At 41.2% G+C, this 19,975-nt stretch overlaps 1 pseudogene; it reads left to right on the top strand.

Annotated features, from left to right (window-relative positions):
- The first annotated feature begins 2,427 nt into the window (after positions 1–2,427).
- The window catches only part of LOC128587509 (uridine phosphorylase 2-like), a 33,457-nt pseudogene continuing 15,909 nt past the window's right edge, over positions 2,428–19,975 (top strand).

Raw genomic sequence — 19,975 nt, forward strand, 5'->3', positions numbered from 1 at the left:
GTGCTTTGTCTCAGGCTGGCTGTGGAGCATGGATTTGCTGGGTCTGATGCCAGCCCTCTGGATCACCAGGCTGTGCTGACTCACCCGGCCCTGCTGGACTCACAGCCTTTGTTTTCATAATGCCCAGTGGCTGGGTCTGAGTTTCCTTGTGCACTTCTGCATGCATGCTTTTCAAAAACAAAACTAAGTGCATGCATGCTTTTTAAAAACAAAACTTTTTTCCCATTCCCATTCAGGTGACTAGCCCCTTTGCAATACAGTAAATTAAAAAAAAAAAAAATGTTGCATAACAATGTACCATAAGAGCAAGACTGAGTCTTGTGAAAAGTGAGAACTGAAGAGGATAATTTGAGACTGCCCAGAAGACATTAATTAGTAGTCTACTTTTGTAGATTCTGCAATAGCATTCTGAACTTCACCCAAATGACGATCCCTGGCCTTAATGTCTGAAGGAGTCCTTATGCAGAGTCCATAAATCTCAGCTGGCATTAGCTGGCATTGTGAGGGATTGAGATCATTGGCTGATGGGACCTGCACTGGGAACAGACATGTTAACTAGACCAATTAATTCACTGGGGAAATTAATTATCTAACATTTAGCTAATTAGCTAATGCTTTCACCTGTTAGAGGTAGAGATAAATGTCAGATTGAAATTAAGTGGTCTTCTCCATTTTACCCTAAAAAAAAAATTGAGAGATATGGATCGGAATACCAAATAAAGGTCTGCAGGTCCCTGTGGTAGTATGTGGGCCTATCCAGTCTCGAAAGTGCCCATGGTTGCTGGGAAAGAGCAGCAGGTACAGCAGCCTGAGGCGGATCATGAGACACCTGTGTAATATTATAAACCAACAACAGGAACAACTGCCCCAACATACAAGGGCAACACGTGTATTCAAGATTATTTTGCCTTGTAGTTGTCATTACCTTTCCTGAGATAAGTGTCCTAGGGGATTTGGGGGTATCTTAGGCAAAGTTATAAATGCATAGTTGGTGGTGGCAATTGCAAGATACAGGCTACACTGACTTCTCAACACACAGTTCCCTATCCTTTCTCCTTCCCATTCTGTAAACTTTGCTGGCTGGCCAAGATGGACCATGGAAGGCCAGCACAAAATTCAAAGAGTTTGCCTAGAGTGACTATCACGAGGAAAAGGAGCATCTTCTAACTTGTAGACCCCTGTATACCATGGAATACTATTCAGCCATTAAAAAAAATGGAGACTTTACATCCTTCGTATTAACCTGGATGGACATGGAAGACATTATTCTTAGTAAAGCATCACAAGAATGGAGAAGCATGAATCCTATGTACTCAATTTTGATATGAGGACAATTAATGACAATTAAGGTCATTGGGGGGGGGGAAGGAAAAGCAGAAAGAGGGATGGAGGGAGAGGGGTGGGGCCTTGGTGTGTGCCACACCTTCTGGGGGCAAGACATGATTGCAAGAGGGACTTTACCTAACAAATGCAATCAGTGTAACCTGGCTTATTGTACCCTCAATGAATCCCCAACAATAAAAAAAAAAAGACATGAGTATTTGATTCTCAGCCACTATGTACATTTTTAAAGAGAAATCCAAGTTAAAAAAAAAAAAAAGGTGCCTCATATCTGCTGCAGTTTGGCATTTATAAACATTTTTTCTTCTAATTTGTTTAAAAGCCAGGAGACTAATGTTCTCGAAGCTTTCACCAGCATAGAACTTCATCTAGTTGCCATGGGTGTGGAAGGGAAAAAAAACAGGGTGAAGTTCCTCTAAAAGCCTTCTAGATTTTCCCTCTCAGCCTGGCACAGTGGCACAGTCCCAGCTACTTGGGAGGCTGCAGTAGGAGGATCCCTTGAGCCCAGGAGTTCAAGGCTGCAGTGAGCTATGATAACCTTGTCTCCAAAAATGTCTGTCCCAAAAGTGAAAAGTGAGAAGCATTAGCAGTAGTAGTAAATCCATGGACTTCCCAGCAGAGACTTCTTTTCTGAAAATATCAGGCTATATTTCATTATTCTACGTGGATTGACACCTTGTCCAGTGTATTTTGCAGGCAGTCTAGGGTTTTAGTAAAGGAAGCGGCCCCAGTAGACAAATTTTGTTTAATTATCAGTCCTTTGTGTGAACTTGAATGGGCAAAGTTCAGCTAAAGGGGCATTCTGAGGTCCTGACTTTGGGTGTTTTTCTAACTTGTGATCTCAAAGAATGAAAATAAGTTGGTGAGGGGCGGGATGGGGATGGGAAAATGAAATGTTTGAGAACTGAAAGTTCTCCTGTGCACTGGACGTTGGAAGTTCCTGGTGTTGTGGAAACCAAAAGAAGACCTTCCATATACAGTTGTCTCAAAGCAAATAAGTCTGTTTACAACATCAGACCCAAGTTGGGATTAAGGCCAGATATAAGGGGAAGGTGTTCTGGTCAACAGTTAACAAGCTAACCAACCTGGTTAAAGAGAGAGGATGCCACTCCTTCTGAGGGAGCCTATCTTCTTAGGGAAGGGCTGCTCTGAGAGTTGGGCTGTAGTATAAAAGGCTGCGTCAGGGAGGGGAATTTTGAGTTGACAGTAGTTCAAAATCCTAAAGGAAAAGTTCCATTAGCAATTTAGGAAGAAAACATAAATTTTAAGGGAGGTTTTCATTCTTAGAGCTGAGCTATTATGATAAGATCTATAATTTAAGAGCAAAACACAACATTTCTGTTCCCTGACATAAGCGTAAGAGTGACTGTCCACATAGTGCAAAGTATGGCCTCGGTCCTACCCGCTTCCAAAAGATGCATGAGAGCTGACAGAAAGGCATATGTGGGGTGAGTAATTTTGACTTTATTGTTTTGATCAGACAGATGTTCTTTGGATTTTATATTAAATAATTAGATGATGGGCCTTTTAGACTTCTACAGTTATGCAAACATATTTAACTTAGATATTATCTAGTTGGAATACAGCTCATAATACAAAACAAAGTAAGAAAAATGCAAATTTTCTTCCTAAGGATATTTTTATTCCTTGGTTTGGGGGTACAGGGAGTTGACTCATCCAACAAAGTGTGGCAAAAGAAGTCACAAAAGGTAACGCAAAAACTAACAGGAGTTACAAATTTGTTTCAGGAGTAAACAAATGCAAAGTTCAGCCTAAGAGTCACTGTGCTTTTCAGTCTTTAATTCCAGAATCATGGGCTCTATTGGAGAAATAATTACAGGGGCTTCTCAGTGCCTAAGGGAAATTTAACTGTGTTGCAGCATATTATGGTGTGATTTCATATACTTTGTGATGGACTTTATATGGAATTTACTTCTAAAATATCGGGATGTTATTCATCTCAGAGGTCAACATTAATCTGCCAGAGCTACCTACAAATCTAGCTCCAATTTTTGTGCCAGGTTAATAGTGCACAATAGAGCATTAATCTTCATGAGGCATAAGGAATTTTTGTGAGTTCCCTCTGATTTGTTGAGTCTCCATCAAGTCAGCATTTCAGAAACATTCCACTTACCCATCTCAGACAGAGGTAGCCTCCTGGCATGTTCACTTCTGCAGGGAAACCAAGGGGAGAGAGAAAAGAAAAAACTTATGACGAAGATAATGGTAAATGGAAAGACTTCTTCTCAGCCAGCACTTTTCTTTGGTTATCAATATTTAATATTGGCCATGCTAGATAATTGGTCATGATTTTCTAAAAGACTTTATTCCATGTGTTAGGAGAAGGAAAGGAAATGCAAAAAAAAGTTTGAGGAGAAAACAGTACGTGCAAGTCTGTTTAGTAAAAATTGTATATTTTGGAAAGATCAAAGTACTGTAGAACCTCTGTAAGTTGACCACCCAAGGGACTGTAACGAGCTGGTCCACATACAGAGGTGGTCAACATAAGGAACTAGGCTGCTGTACTGAAATGTATATGTGGTGCATATCTGGTCTATGAAAATTCGGTTAACTTAAGGAGGTGATTAATGTAAGGAGGTGGTGAATTGTGGGGGTTCCACTGTATTGCAATAGCCATATTCATACTAGGTGGAAGTTGGAGACAAGCTTACTCTTGGGTCACTGACAGAATGATCACCTTAGAAGTGCTTCTTGAGCTTAATGGGACAAAAATCGTCTATAGACATGCTCATCAATTTTCTATGAAATCATTAGACATGGGAACAGACCATCAAGAAAAACTAAAGAGTATCTCCTAATAAATTAATAGGTATATTATAACTAATACAAGAGAATATAATTAATGGTTATGCTAGTTTGAGAATTTCTTCTTAAAGATGGAAAAGTTGGAATAGATCAGTGATTTTAAAAACACCAAGGCCCGGGCCTCCCTGACTAACTCAATCAGAATTTCTAGGGCTAGTACTTGTTAAAGTCCTCTGGCAATTCTGACATGTAGCGAGAGTTTAGAATCTCCAGGGTAGATGAATGAGATTCTTTTATGGAGTCATGATTCATAGATTGAGTTGGGAAGAAAGAAAAATCACAGATCATGAAAAGTAGTCTTGGCAGAGTGAAACAAAGTGCAATAGAATTGGGTGGGGGGCGTGGGTGACCGTGTTTCTCAAACTTCAATGTGCATGTGAATCACACAGTTAAAACACAGACTTTGATTCAGCAGGATTAAAGTGGAACCTAAGATTTTGCATGTCTTTTTTTTTTTTTTCTTTTTTTTTTTGTAGAGACAGAGTCTCACTTTATGGCCCTCGGTAGAGTGCCGTGGCCTCACACAGCTCACAGCAACCTCCAACTCCTGGGCTTAAGCGATTCTCTTGCCTCAGCCTCCCGAGTAGCTGGGACTACAGGCGCCCGCCACAACACCCGGCTATTTTTTGGTTGCAGTTTGGCCGGGGCCGTGTTTGAACTCGCCACCCTCGGTATATGGGGCCGGCACCTTACCGACTGAGCCACAGGCGCTGCCCAATTTTGCATTTCTAATAAGTTTGCCAGTGTTGCCCACACTTAGTGTCTAACAAGTGACCATGGATAAGTGTCCTCTTGCCTTTCACAGGAGAAGAAAGGAGGTGTCTTGTTGCTTAGAGATTTGGAGGCTTGTTCTGAACTGGTAAAACGTGCTAACACCATGGAATACTTTATTTTTGAAACCAGGTGTAAACTATTAACTAATTAAAAATCTTACTGTAATGGGCAGCGCCTGTGGTTCAAAAGGGTAGGGCACTGGCCCCATATGCCAGAGGTGGCGGGTTCAAACCCAGCCCCGGCCAAAAACTACAAAAAAAAAAAAAAAATCTTACTGTAAATATTTTTGAAGAGGAAATTAAAGTGTTCCACTGTATGAACAGTTAAATTTACTTTGATTATTAAGACTTGGGAATTAAAGAAGAATGTGTAAGGTAGCTTGCATCAGGGAATTCAGAATCTTTCTCAGGAGAAGGAAAATTAATTACATTACAGTGTAAAATGCTATCTGCCAGCATGAAACAAATGCTTTAGGAGTACAGTGAGGACAAACGTTAATACTGACCAAGGAGAAAAGATGCTTGAAAAAGTCTTTGTGGGGGAGGGAGGCGATAATCGAAATGGACGCTGAAGAATGAGGAGGATTTTGATAGGTGAGAAATGGAAGGGAAAGGGAATAAAGGAATGTTTTACTTTTGAAACTGGGTGTAAAACAGAGTGAAACAGAAAGGCCCTCAGCAAAGGCCTGAAGCAGGGGTTCTCAAATTTGGCCAGTCATCAGATCATCTGGAAAGATTTACAAAATACTTTCAAAGAGCCTAAATTAGTGGGCACCTGCTCACAGGTGAGTTTTAAGCAAAGTTCTCTGGTGCTTTTAATGAACAAGCCGGCTGTGAGTCCGTGGAGAAAGAAAGATACCAGGCTTGTAAAGATGTTTTGAGGCTTGTGGAGAGAAATGTATATGGAGGAAAATGAAAGGAACAAAGGGCAAAGTTCCGGACAGCTCTTGGCAAATGTGTCTTAACTCTCTGTGGTGTGAGGTAGATAATTTGTTATTACTGTGATTAAAGTGATGCGTAATAATGACCACAATAACCAACTGCTGTGGATGATGTGCTTCATAAATATGAATTAAGATCATTCCTACAGCAGCAGGGAACTCACCGTCTTGCCTTTTGTGGTTTTACTGAGAGAGAGGAAGGCTTGGTGGTCTAGCTAGCACTGCTTTGATGAGGCCGGGGCCTGGGCAGCAGCCTCTGGGATGGAAAGGTGGTGGCATACTCAGCATGGCTGGTGGACGCTTGATGGCAGTTCTACTCAAGGTGTGGTCCGCATGCCAGCAACATCAGCACCAATGAACTTGTTAGAAGTGCCGATTCTGACACACATGCCCCACCTGCAGTATCAGAATTTCTGGAAAAGGAGCCCATGAAGCGACCAGGGGATTCTTATGTGTGCTGACCTTTGAGAAGCACTGGTCTCGGGAGCTGAAAGATGTGGCCAGACTCGGATTACATACACACATACATTCAACACAGACATACACAGATCCCCATGGAAAGCGGGGAAGGAGGCAAAGAAGTGAGCAGAGACGGTAGAGATAGCAGTGAGGAATGGCCGCTCGGCGGGGCACCCGGGATGGCCTTGGGAGCCCTGGTGCCTGCCCGTGCTGGATGCAGGTCTCCTGCAGTGGAGACATTGCCTGATTGGACGGCGTGGGCCAGGCTGTGGCTGGGACGTCACAACAGGGATAGTGGGAGTGAACGGGCAGCTACTGAACCCCACTGGGTATGGAGTGATGTGCTGACACCGGAGAAGGTTCTGAGGCCTTCTGCAGGGTCCTTTCTCTGTGGCCAGTTTGTCTTTCCCTGGGCTCCTTAGTACTCTCCTACACTCTCTCCCTGCGTCTGGTGGGAGAATGTCACTGGATAAGCAGAGTTCCTACAGCCAAGTGTCTTATAGCATCTGTGTTTAAGTTTTATCTACTTTCATACAATAGTTTTGTAGTCTCTGGTTTCACGTGTTTACTAACCTCAGGTCTTTTGCTTCATCGCTCCCTTTCTTGGCATTCTTTTGCCTCACTTCTTCAATCTTTTCCTTGAGCATCCTCCTCTCCATCATCGCTAAATCCTGTTTCTCCAGAACCACGTGCTATTCGTTCTTTCTTCGCCCCTAATGTATCCACCTTCAGTCTCTCTCAGTTCCTGTTCATCTCTCTGCTTCCAGCCATCACCCTGCTGCATCAACTTCTCACGTAAAACAGAGGAAGAAGCTGCCCATCAGGGTCAGCCGGGCGGCACTGAAATGACTGCTTTGTAATCTGAAATGACTGATTGTAAAATCTCCCACCAGTCTCTCAACTTCTGTAAGCCTTGGCTTCTTCATGTGCACAAACAATTATTAATATTACCAGCTAACAAGAGTGTTTATGGGATTAAGTGAGTTAGTGTATTCATCACATGCAATTTTCATGCCACTCTGCAGTTCTCATTTTTCTTTTGAGTCTCACTCTGTCATCCCGGCTAGAGAGCAGTGGCGTGGTCATAATAGCTCACTGCAATGTCAAACTCCTGGCTGGGCTCAAGCACTCCTCCTGCCTCAGCCTCCCAAGTAGCTTAGACTACATGCCCCTGCCACAACACAAGGTTAATTTTTCGACTTTTAATGGAAACGGGGGTCTCACTCTTTCTCAGGCTGGTCTCCAACTCCTGAGCTCAAGTGATCCTCCTTCCTCGGCCTCCCAGAGTGGCAGGATCGCAGGACTGAGCTACCCTGCCCAACCCATCATGCAGTTTTCATGCTTAGTGCTGTGTGTGACATCTAGGAAGCATACAGCATATGTTAGCCATCATTATTGTTATTACGAGACCTCATTGCTTCTCAACTGATCTTTTAACCTTGCAGGAAGGTTTGTGTCCAGTATTTGAGCCAGCAATATTCATAGGTATTGACAGATACCCTTTCTCTTTTGTGGGCTTTCCCCCCAGATTCCTTTATATACTCTTAAGGTGTTTTTGTTTGTTTGTTTTTCCAGAAAAGGTTTTGTTTATGTTAACAATCCTCACCTGGATTCTCTGGATGAAGACATTCTTTATCACCTGGATTTAGGAACTAAAACACACAAACTACCAGCAATGTTTGGAGATGTAAAGGTAAAAATATGTCTAATTTTAGGAAAAATGATTGAATTTTCTCTACTAATTTTTTTTTCTTACTTTCTCAAAATAAACTTTACAAAGTTTGACTAGAGCAGAGGTTGTCAACCCGTGGATCGCGACCCGTTTGTAACAATGAAAATACATCACGGCATTAGGAAGGTTGAGAATGACTGGGCTAGAGAAATGTTAGAGATCCCAGCAGGGACTGAAGCCACACTCGTTCTCTGAAATGATTTAGAGATTTAGAGATTGCCTCATAAACAATCCTTTCTACCCCACAAAGACAGAAAGGTTCCCAAACTCAGTCTAATGCAACCATAATGATTTAGCTATTCTGGTCCAGGCAATAAATACAATTTTATTGACAATACTGCAAGGTATTCAGAATTCCTTATATCAGATTTTGTCCACTTAACTACTTTTATAGCTGAGTTGAGTAATTCTTATTTTATTAAATCATAAAATCAACAAAATTAACAATACAATATTATTCCATTTCTTGAAAATAACCATTAGCTGATATTTCATATCATTAAGATTTTTGTTGCTCAAAGAAATATTTCATGAGACAATTTATGGAATATTGCCAGGAAAATTGTACATCTGTATCATTTATTTAATCTTATGTATATATTCATTATAAAAACAGTTTCTGTTCATTATTTAAAATTGGGAAAATATAAAAAAAGAACACAATTTTTAAAAAAATACCAGATAGTCCTATCTCCTAAATAGACACCATCAACCAATGTTTTTCTTCCAATGTTTTTAATGAAAGATTTAGAAATAGTTGTAATTCATTCTGTATTTTTTCACTTATCTTTATGTCATTCACATTTTCTTTGAAACCTATAATTTATGGATATTAAGTGGCTGTGCCACACATTACATAGACAATTCTTGACTTTTTTCTTTTTTATGTATTTATTTATTTATTTTTATTAAATCATAGCTGAGTACAATAATGCAATTATGAGGTACAATGTGCTGGTTCCAAATACAGTCTGAAATATTTTCACCGAACTAGTTAACAGATGATTCTTGACTTTTAAGTGAGTTTTCATTATAAACAAGACTTGGCGAAATATTTTTGTACCTAAAGATTTTTGGGGGCGGCGCCTGTGGCTCAGTCGGTAAGGTGCCGGCCCCATATACTGAGGGTGGCGAGTTCAAACCCGGCCCCGGCCAAACTGCAACCAAAAAATAGCCGGGTGTTGTGGCGGGCGCCTGTAGTCCCAGCTACTCGGGAGGCTGAGGCAAGAGAATCGCTTAAGCCCAGGAGTTGGAGGTTGCTGTGAGCTGTGTGAGGCCACGGCACTCTACCGAGGGCCATAAAGTGAGACTCTGTCTCTACAAAAAAAAAAAAAAAAAGATTTTTTTGCATTGAAATCAATTTTTAAGAATGTTTATTTTCTAAAAGGCCTATATCTATAGGCCTATAATGTCTATAGTTCTACCAGTCACATGAAAAAAGTCACAGGACTTTTTTCATTTCTTTAATATTTATAAGAATGAAAAGATTTGCTATCTTGCTAAGTCTTCACATTAGCTCTTTCAGGAGGATTTAGGAGATGTTAACTTCCTGTGCAAAATATAGAAATGGCCTTCAGAGAGGCCAAAAAAGGTTAAAATCACACCATAAAGTGGTAAAACAGAACAAGTTCTTCCAAGTCCAGATTCCAGGGTTCTTGCCCACTGCACTAGTGGGACCTTCTGAGTCCCAGTAACTCAGAACAGTCCATGATCATTTGATCCTAGCTCTTTCACGGACCAGTGGGTGAAGAGAGAGGAGGGGGAGGAGGTTAAAAAGAGGAAGGACAACAGAGTAGGGGAGGAAGAGGGAGGAAAAGGGTGCAAGAAGGGAAGGAAGGAGAGAAGGAAAGAGAAGAAATAAATCCATGTATTCATTATCAGGAGGTACTAAGTCACCCCCTCTGCCTCCCTTCCCCCTGGGCAGTCAGGCATGAGCCTGTGGAGGGATTTTCTGTCAATGGGAGGATCCCCCTTCCTCACTCACTCCCACCTGCTGCTCCTTGCCTTTGTGTGGCCTTCTCCCAAACTTTAGCTTCATCTTCTTTTTTCCTTTTGAAATCAGAATATTTTTAATTGACATTGTCAACATTGACAAAGTTTGTCTGAAACTATTTCCTTAAAAGCCAGGAGGTACAACAACTTACTTACGCGACCGCGACCTGTCTTCCTACTGCTGTTTTGGGTAGTCATGTTCCAAGTGTCACAGATCAAGGCCACCTTTAATATTCATTAACCAGATCTGGGCTGAAGCCAACTGTGAGACTGGACATTCACATCTCACGGTGACTTTCCCAGGACTCTTATCTGGGGTCGTCTCTGATTAATTAAAAGACTCATCACAATTAATAAACTAAGGCACACAAACAGTTAACAAGTTAGACAGACTTAGGATATGTATTTGAGACAGAAAGTGGTCTGTTGTCTGGTCTCTCCTCTACCATTTACAGGGTGCTTTCTGTATACCAAACTGCATGGTACATGCAGAAGGTATTCAGACTCAGTCCCCACAGCAACTGAGGGAGTTAGTGATTGTCTCTATTTTATACTTGAGGGAATGAGGCTCAAACGTCCATGCAGTGTTATAACATGAATAAAATATATCTCTGTTTGTCTGTAATAAGCACAACGGAGCTGGTAAGTAGTAGCTGAGTTCAACCTTAGGTTTGTCTGGTGAAAAATGTAATGGCTCTTCCTCAGTTCAAAAAACAAAAGCAAAAAAAAAAAAAAAAACAACACTACATTTTGATACTCCAAGTGTTAGTTTCTGGGAAATCTCTGGGATGGACAGCTTCATTTTGGAGATGAAAATGAAAGGACTCACTCATCTCTCTCTCTCTCTCACACACACACACACACACACGTCTCATCTCTTTTACAATCACAGGCCTTCACCTCTCCATCTGACTGGATTTCCATCAGTGCTTACTCTCACACTCTCTCACAATCCAACCCTATAAACTTATTACCCATCTGGTTGTGGAAACTTCAGTAGATTCTCTTTTGGATAAAAAGACTGCCCTGTTTAGAACCTGTCTTGTCCCACCAGACGGCAACTCGACTGGTAAAGCCATTTTGCTGGAAAGGAAGCAAAAGCATGTGTAAGGTGGGGGGTGGGGGTGGGGGGTGAGGGGGTTTGAGGAGCATGCACTGTAGTTCTAAATGATCTGAACTGGGCATTTAACCCGAAATAGAATTGTTAAGAGGCAGCAGGTAAAGTCTGATTTATTTTCATATATGCTTTTCTTAGAAACTTGCCTTCCTCCGGCCACACTCTTATCTTTGAATGAGACTATTCTTTGAATGTTCAGTTTCTTGACTCTTTTAAATCCCAGGGTAGCAATTCTGGCTAAGAAGAGAGGCATAATCCATCAGTACCTGAAAACACAGTCCTGCTTCCCAAAGATGATAATCATTATCAGTAACATTATCTTCAAAGGAAATGAGACCTCAGGGTGTGTAAAGTTTAACCCTTTGACTCCAACAATCACTCTTATTTTCTAAATATCCTTACTATGTTTTTGAAGAGTTTCCTAGCTGCTACTGCAAAATCTTAGTGGCTTAACACAATGTAAGTTTACTTCTCACATTAAGTACAAGGTGGATGTTCTTGGTTGATGGATGGCTTTCCTCCAACTGGTTATGCCAGGACCCAGGCTCCTTCCACTTTGTTGCTCTGTCACCTTCAAGGAGTGACTTGCTAAGTTTCTTATCTAGCAGAAGAAAGTAGGTGATATGTAGGATCATCAAAAGATCTTTCTTATAGGATGGGTGATTTCCATGGGCTTGGACTGGAAGTGGTACTCAGCACTTCTGCTCACATTCTAAGTAGCTGGAACTCAGGCATATGGCCTCGTCTAATTGGAAAGGAGACTGAGAAGTTAAGTTTAGCTGTATATCCAGAAAGAAAGGAAAACAGTTTAAATAAATGGCTAATCAATCTCTGTCCTACTCACTGAACAGAATCAGATAATTAAAAATATAGTGGAGGATCTTTACAAGTTACCTATTCAAACCCAACACCCAAATATGCCTTCTATTTTGCATTTATTTATTTATTTAGACAGAGTCTCACAGTGTTGCCCTGTATAAAGTGCTATGGCATCATAGCTCACAGCAACTTTAAACTCCTGGGCTCAAGCAACTGTCTTGCCTCAGCCTCCTGAGTAGCTGGGACCACAGGTGCCCACCACAACGCCTGGCTAATTTTTCTATACCCTGTAAGGGAGAGGTCTCACTCTTGCTCTGGCTAGTCTCTAATTTCTGAGATCAAGCAATCCACTTGCCTTAGCCTCCCAGAGTGCTAGGATTACAGGTACCCTCCAATCTCTCTCTAGAAATTTCAAGTAACATGAAAAAAATCATTATAAGATTGTGTGTAATATAGTACATTTTGAAGATGTTTATAGTTTTTGTTAACATAGAAAATACATAAAATGCAATAGTAATAAAATACTATAACATGGCAAATGTAAGTCTTTTAAGATAGTAGGGATATTTGGAATTGCGTTTGATCTGGGAATCATTAAACCAAGTCCCTAACATGTTTTTATAATGTCTCTGACTCCTTCTCAATGGATTTCTAACTTTGCTAAAACCATTTTGCTAAAAGGTCATTTTGTTTGTGACATAAATCACAGTGTCCCTTAAGGTCAATGTTGGTTGGTGGCCTTCAGCCATGATTTATTACTTATTATAGCAGCCGGACTAAAAATTGTGTCTAGAAGTGATGTTTAGTAAGTAAATCTGATTTAAAATAAGTCTTCAAGAATGAAGCTGCTTCTGTTCATGCATATCATCTTTATGTCTCCAGAAATATTCAGAAAGTCCTGTTGATTACAGTAACATCTATAGCTCAAAGAAGAATTCAAACCACATACTATTCTCATGTCTGTTTTGGTTTTATGGTCAATCTGAATAGTTGTAATTTACATTCGCTGGCACCATACAATGAAGTTATTTTCAAACCACTGTATTTTTTTTAAAAAGTTCTTATACTTAGATCTTTAGACAAGTCTTAACCATCCATACTAACAAAGAAGAAAATTCCATAAATAATAATAATGAAACCATGGTGTTACCCTCTTTGCTACCCAACCTTCATGACTGACTTCCATTACAGTTCATTACTAACACAAGTCCCCACTGGAGAAACTCATAAGAAAGCAGAGAAAAGACAATAATAAGGGTAGAAGAGAAGCAGAGGGCCTGGATAAATGACATCCCATAATTGAGAATGAGTGCAATACAGGAGTTATTGTTAAATGGAAACAGAATGCCTCATGTAATGGACCACCCAACAGTTATGGTGAATCATTTGTGAATGGTAGTGACTACTCTGCTACCTCAACTAGTATTTCCTTAGACAGATGTTCTTTATCCCTGTGGGTACCTCGCCAGTCACCCTGATCCTCTGCCTGATGCTGCCCACATCAGCCAGATACCACCCACTGCCCTTTCCTCACTAGAGGACTTGAACCAGCTTTATTTGTACTACATTCTGCAATAGAGACCCAATTAACCAAGCTCCAAAACAAAGCTCCAAAATAGGGCCAGGAAATTGCTATGTGGCATGAGAAATAATAGTTACTACTTTTGCACTGCAAAAGTGCCTGAATTTGTGTAGAGTCCTTTGCCATATGTGATCCCATTTTCACCTTATGAAACCCTCTAAAAGGTGCTGTGATTTTCCTAATTTGGAGATGGTCTGAAGCACATAGATTACATCCTTGACAATAAGCAAGTTACTGAATTGTCAATGAGGTTGGGGTTCAAAACCAGGTTTACCTAACCTCAAGGGCAGGCCTCCATTTTGAGGCCTCTTCATGCCGTGTGCGCTCAGAGTCCCGGAGGACTTGGTGCCTTCTGTGGGCTGTGCTTTCTCCTGGGCTTGAGTGTCCATGGCTGCCTCCTGTCCATGCTGACCTCTGGTACCACTCTGCTCCTCTCTCTGGTCCCCACCTCTCCCATCCCTGCTCCCTGTGACTCATGTAGTCCTAACAAGCTGTTGCACATGCAACTACCAGACAATTTTATGACCACCTTTTATTAGATTTGACATCCTTAACTGCAATGCCTATCCTAATCAAAGATGTTAAAATGTGAATAAAATAAAAACACAAGCACTGGAGTTGATGAAATACTGCAGTGAGATTCCAAATGTAAAGTAAGAAGGTTTCTTCAGGCAGTGCTCATAGCTCAGTGGATAGGGCACCGGCCACATACACCCAGGCTGGTGAGTTTGAGCCCAGCCTGGGCGTGCTAAACAATGACAACTGCAACAAAAAAATAGCCAGGCATTGTGGAAGGCACCTGTAGTCCCAGCTACTTGGGAGGCTGAGGCAAAAGAATTGCTTAAACCCAAGAGTTTGAGGTTGCTGTGAGCTATGACACCACAGCACTCTACTGAGGGTGACATAATGAAATTTTGTCTAAAAAAAAAAAAGAAGGGTTCTTCCATAAGAATTTTATCTGGATGAGAAATTGGAAAGTTTCTAAATGATCCCTTTAAATCTTTAAGTTAACATGGTGTATTTTACAATAAAAACTTAATGATTGGGTCTGTAGAATCATGGATGTCTAAAGCTGGTAGTTCTCCTTTTCCTTTCATATTACTTAGGTTCCATGGTCTTGGTACTTATGAGGTCAGACAATTATGTTTTTGAACTCATCCTAGGAAGAGTAGTGCATACATCATTGCTGAATACCTGTGAAAATATTAGAGTTCAAAGCTATAATGACCTTGGAAGTGTTACCTTGGGGAAGCTATCTGCTGATGCCAGCACTGATTCCATCTTTCAAAGCAATTTTGGAACTGTTTTTGTGGAATGGCCAGCAGAGGTGTCATCACCTCAACTTTGTGCCTGGTTACCTTATTTACAGATGAATGATACAAATTAATTCATAAACACAACCCATGACATCTACACACACTCTTAAGTAAATTAACTAAAAAATAAAATGAACACATTAGCGTTCAAAGTTAGACAATTAAGTTCATGAACTCGTCCTATAAAAAGTGCTTTGAAGGCTGGACAAGGGGCTAGCAGTGTTGTACAGCTTCCCAAAGGGAGGACTTAGAAGGTGACTGCATGATATTCAGCAATGAGGTATGTAGCACATTTTCGAAGATAAGTTTCTAAGTTTAACTGTCTAACTTTGTACATCCTAAGCATAAATCATGTCATGCCCAACACTAGGCTGTCTATATCAATTAAGATGCTGGTTGGTGTTCACCACAAACGAAACGCACCAAGAGCCAAGGCAGGAGGATTGCTTGAGCTCAGGAGTTCGAGATCCACCTGAAGAGGAGCAAGACCCATCTCTACTAAAACTAGAAAAATTAGCAAGACATCATAGTGTTTGCCTGTAGTCCCAGCTACTTGGGAGGCTGAGACAGGAGGGTCGCTTGGATTTGCAGTTTGCAGTGAACTATGATGATGCCATTATACTCTACCTGGGGGTGACAGAGCAAGACTCTGTCTTAACCAAAAAAAAAAAAACAACAGGAAATACGTCCTCAAACAATATCAACACTCACTTTGATTTTGTGCTTTTCTTTACTAATTTGGTACATAAAACTTTGTGCCTGGTTACCTTATTTACAGATGAATGATACAAATTAATTCATAAACATAACTCATGACATCTACACACACTCTTAAGTAAATGAACTAAAAAATAAAATGAAAACATTAGCGTTCATAGCTGACCCTTGATTCTTAGCCTAATTACTATGGCAGGTTCTTATTTTTATTAACAGTTTGTCTGCGTTGGTGGGAGCCCCAACAGAATGAAAGCCTTTGCACTGTTTATGCACAAGGAGCTCGAGTTGGAGGGAAGTGGAGAAGACATAAAAGATGTCTGTGCTGGGACAGACAGATATCGTATGTACAAAACCGGGCCCATCCTCTCCATCAGTGTAAGTACTCAGCGCTGCATTTCATCTGGTCATCAGGGGCTAGGGAGAAAAGTAAAAGCTTCTGAATAGAGGAGCTCTTTACCCTTCCTGCTTTGCATTCTTACATAATTAAACAAAGTGTCCAGGTACGACATTCATTATTGGGAAAAGTCCTCAGGGCAGAACATAGCAGGCACCAAGGCTTTGGTTTATTAGTTACCACTTAGCTATTCAAGTTAAGGGGAAAATCTTCAAAGCTCACCCCTTTCTCTTTAGTTGGTAATGGATTAACAAACTAAAAACTGCCCCACGGTTTTCTCTCTTCTATCCCTTATCCAGCTTTGGGAACATTGAGCTTTTAGTACACAGAGGCCAATTTTCTTAAGCTTGCTGAAAAGCTGCTAATGTATTTCCATGGAGCTCTTGTGAATTGCTTTCCTGAATTTAAAATATGTTAACAGCTCTGGACACACACAGTGTCCTAAGAGAAAATGAGAGCAGCGTGATTTGTAGTTTTGGGGAATGCGTGGGCCGTTTCCCCTTGGGCTGAGCGTGGGGTGCACTTATGAAGGTATATGTCACACATGGCTACCTAGTGAAAATTCCTATGCTCACTCCTCTGCATGGGACTGTATTCTGATGCATTATTAGTTCTGAGTCCAGTCCAGGGCTGGACGCTACAGCCCTCATAAGGGGTGCAGGCAGTCATGCCAGGGGACAGACAGAGTATCCAGGAGCAGAGTTGTAAGTAGCTCCTACACCAGGGAGCAGGCACCATCCATCTATTACCCTGCAGTACCTGGTGATGGAGTGTGAATGATCATGGCTGAAAGCCTGGGGCAAAGAAGGGAAAATCTAAATTGATCTCCTCTCTGGGCCAACAGTGCTTGAAGCCTGCACAAATGGGAGAATTCATTCATTTATTCATGTTTTTATTCAATAAGTAATTAGAGAATAACTGTGTTGGAGGTGAGCTGAATATCTCCCAATCTCAACAAATCCTTTCCTACTAACATTTGCTGGACGTTCAGATTACAGCTTTTTTCCCTTTTTGCATAGTAAGTGGGTAAGGACAAAAAGATAAGGTTTAGAAAAATGTAAAATTACTATAAATAAGGAGTAAAAAGTCAGAATAAGATATGAAAAAGGCCCTAGACTGATCCCACTGTCCTGTTGGGGGAAAGACCCGAAATCTGTATCATGCCAAGGTCAGCCAGGTAGAAATAGGCCTTGTTAAGGAGGTGTGGGATTCCCAGTTGGGACCCTTTCTGCGAAAATTCTCCCCCTCCAGTAGTTGCTGAGAGATGTGTGTGTGTGCGCGTGCGTGTGTATATGTGTGTGTGTGTGTGCATGTGAGAGAAAGAGAGAAAGGGTGAGAGCACAAGTCCATTTGTCATTTTATCACCATATCTCATAAAGTGATAATCATAAACTTATCATATATCTGACTTTTAAGGAATCTAATAGATTAAATAGTAACTCATCCTCTTAATTTGTGCTTGAGGAAAATGATACTTAAACCTCAACCCTGTAAATCTTGAACATACAAATCAACATAGGTTTGATCCTGGCCCCAGGAGGCTTACAAAGCACTTAGTAGCCAGGGCATAGTCAATGGGGAAGCCAGAGGTTCAACGTTTCCGTAGATTAATATTGATGGTGAGAAGCAGCAAGTGAAGGTGAAAATATGGTCACAGCTCCAGCGGTGTTCCAGAGTCTTTGTGTCCAAGAGTAGAGCCCACTGAGGGACACTTAATGGTCTCTGCTGTTACATCAGGATCAAAGTTGCCACTGATTTTGAATTTAGTCTCACTTTCTACAAACTAGTCTGGAGGACCTTTCTGGAGAATTATGAGAGCAGCATAACCAAGTCACTAAACTCTCCAGCCTGTTTTGACCCCCCATCTGATGAGACTGACTGTACAGTTCTAAATGCTGCAGAAAGCCAGGCTTAAGGTCGATGGGCTTCTAATTGTCAGGAGAATTTCACCCATATTTCTACCCTGGCATCTTTCTGAGTGCTCACTTTTGTTTGCTGAATTATCAGCAAACAAAATTAAGTACAGTGGGAAAGGACTGGTGACATGGCAGCCAAAATTACATTTCCTGAAATCAAGTCAACCTTGCAAAAAGCCCTTTTACAAAGGTTCATTGTAAAGAGCCTGACGCGTAGGTAAGGGACGGCACTGCCCTAACAGGCCTGCGCCACTCTGTCCGCGTCTTCTGCTCAGGACCCTGAGGGTGAAGTCAACCATACTGGTGGGGAGATGCCTCCTGCTGATGTGCACAGATGGACACATCCATCAGCCTGTCACGACGGCCTCAGTTGGGGATGACGTACGTCTTCCCCAGCACTGGCGAAGTCTTAATAACTCTGTAAATTTATCTGAGGGCTGTTAACTTGTAATGAAGGCAGAAAATATGTCCCATTCATGTATCAGTTTGCAAGATGGATGTTGACTCTCTCTTTCCCAACAGCACGGTATGGGCATCCCCTCCATTTCTATTATGCTTCACGAACTCACCAAATTACTCCACCATGCACGATGCTGTGATGTCACTATTATCAGAATCGGCACCTCGGGGGGGAATAGGTGAGATGACTTGATAGCTTCCTTGTGTTCAGGTAGCTGCCAAAATACAACAGCATGCTCAGAGCTCAGCAGAAACCCAGTTGGCCTAAAAAGAAACCCAGAGGCTAGTCTTGAGGAAATCTATTCATGTTACATTTTTCTTATTTTTTTCTTCATGGAAACCTAGAGGGAGAAACCCCACTGCCTACTGCCAGATGATCTTAGGTGTTTAAAAGAGGAAAAGTAGAAGAATTGCAAGGAAATATGTTTTGAGGGTAAGGGTAAATTTTAATACTTAGGAATTCTGTTAGTGACAGAAATGTGTGTTCAAGTAAAAAAAAAATCATGAAGATTTGCCAGTTTTATCAGCTGTGTAAGCAGACTGCATAGGTCTTAGAAAAACATTGCTTTTAACTCACATCAGTTACTACACCCTTTTCTTGGCTGTCTCGTATCAGTACATCAGAAAGAGACCAGGCTAGCCTTTTAGGGAAGGTTAAGGGATACTTCCCAAGATTTTCCCAGAGCCTCCTCACCTCCCTTCTTCCTTGGCTGGACAGGCAGCTGTAAAGAGGCCTTGTTTTTGCTTTCAGAATGTGCTGAAGTGAAGTTTTTAGGAAAACTCTCCTTCTTCAGTCTTTTCTTAAGGAGCAGATCTTGTTAGGGTACGATTTTACCATATCAAATGCAAATACAGATTGGGCATTGTAAATGGAAAATTTGGTTGACAGTGTGAACTGAATGGACATTATATAAAGGGCTGATATTTTAAGAGAAATGATCTTAGAATTACACATTTTTGGAGCAAGAAGGGACCTCAGAAATCCTGAAAAACTAAAGAAGTAGGCTGTTCAGTATCACAGATCCACAGATGGCTGAGCCAAGCAGCGCCCCTAGAAGAGACACGTTCAAAAAGCCTTTCTGCAGTTATGGAGCAGGAATGAAGTCCAACCAAGGTCTTCACACATGGGACAAAGAAGGACATTTATCCAGAGACAGAAGCAATTAGTGTTAGATAAGGCATCGTGTACACTGTAGTTTATACAACATTCAAATAAACAATAGCAGGGACCAATGCATATGGGGATGAATTAGATAACATTGTTTTTTAAGGTTGCTCATGATCCTTGGATTGTGGAATACAAGGATCTAGCTCCATAGACCACATCTATGCTTTGTGCATCTGGCTGATGTGGTTGCCTCTTGACATTGGTAAGTGTCCAGCATGGGCAAGGCACTCTGCTGACCATCAGCTCATGGTCATGGTCTGATGGTTTCATGGCAACATGATGGTGCAGCGCATGGCTACCACCAATATCACAATGAAGGCCTATATGAATGGTGGTAAATGAGACCACTGCACTGGTGTGGACACTTTCATCTTGAAGTTTTGTTCTCTTTAAGAACTCTTAGCTTATCCATAACATGTACAT

Source organism: Nycticebus coucang, chromosome 6 (genome assembly GCF_027406575.1).
Source record: "Nycticebus coucang isolate mNycCou1 chromosome 6, mNycCou1.pri, whole genome shotgun sequence".
NCBI lineage: Eukaryota > Metazoa > Chordata > Mammalia > Primates > Lorisidae > Nycticebus > Nycticebus coucang.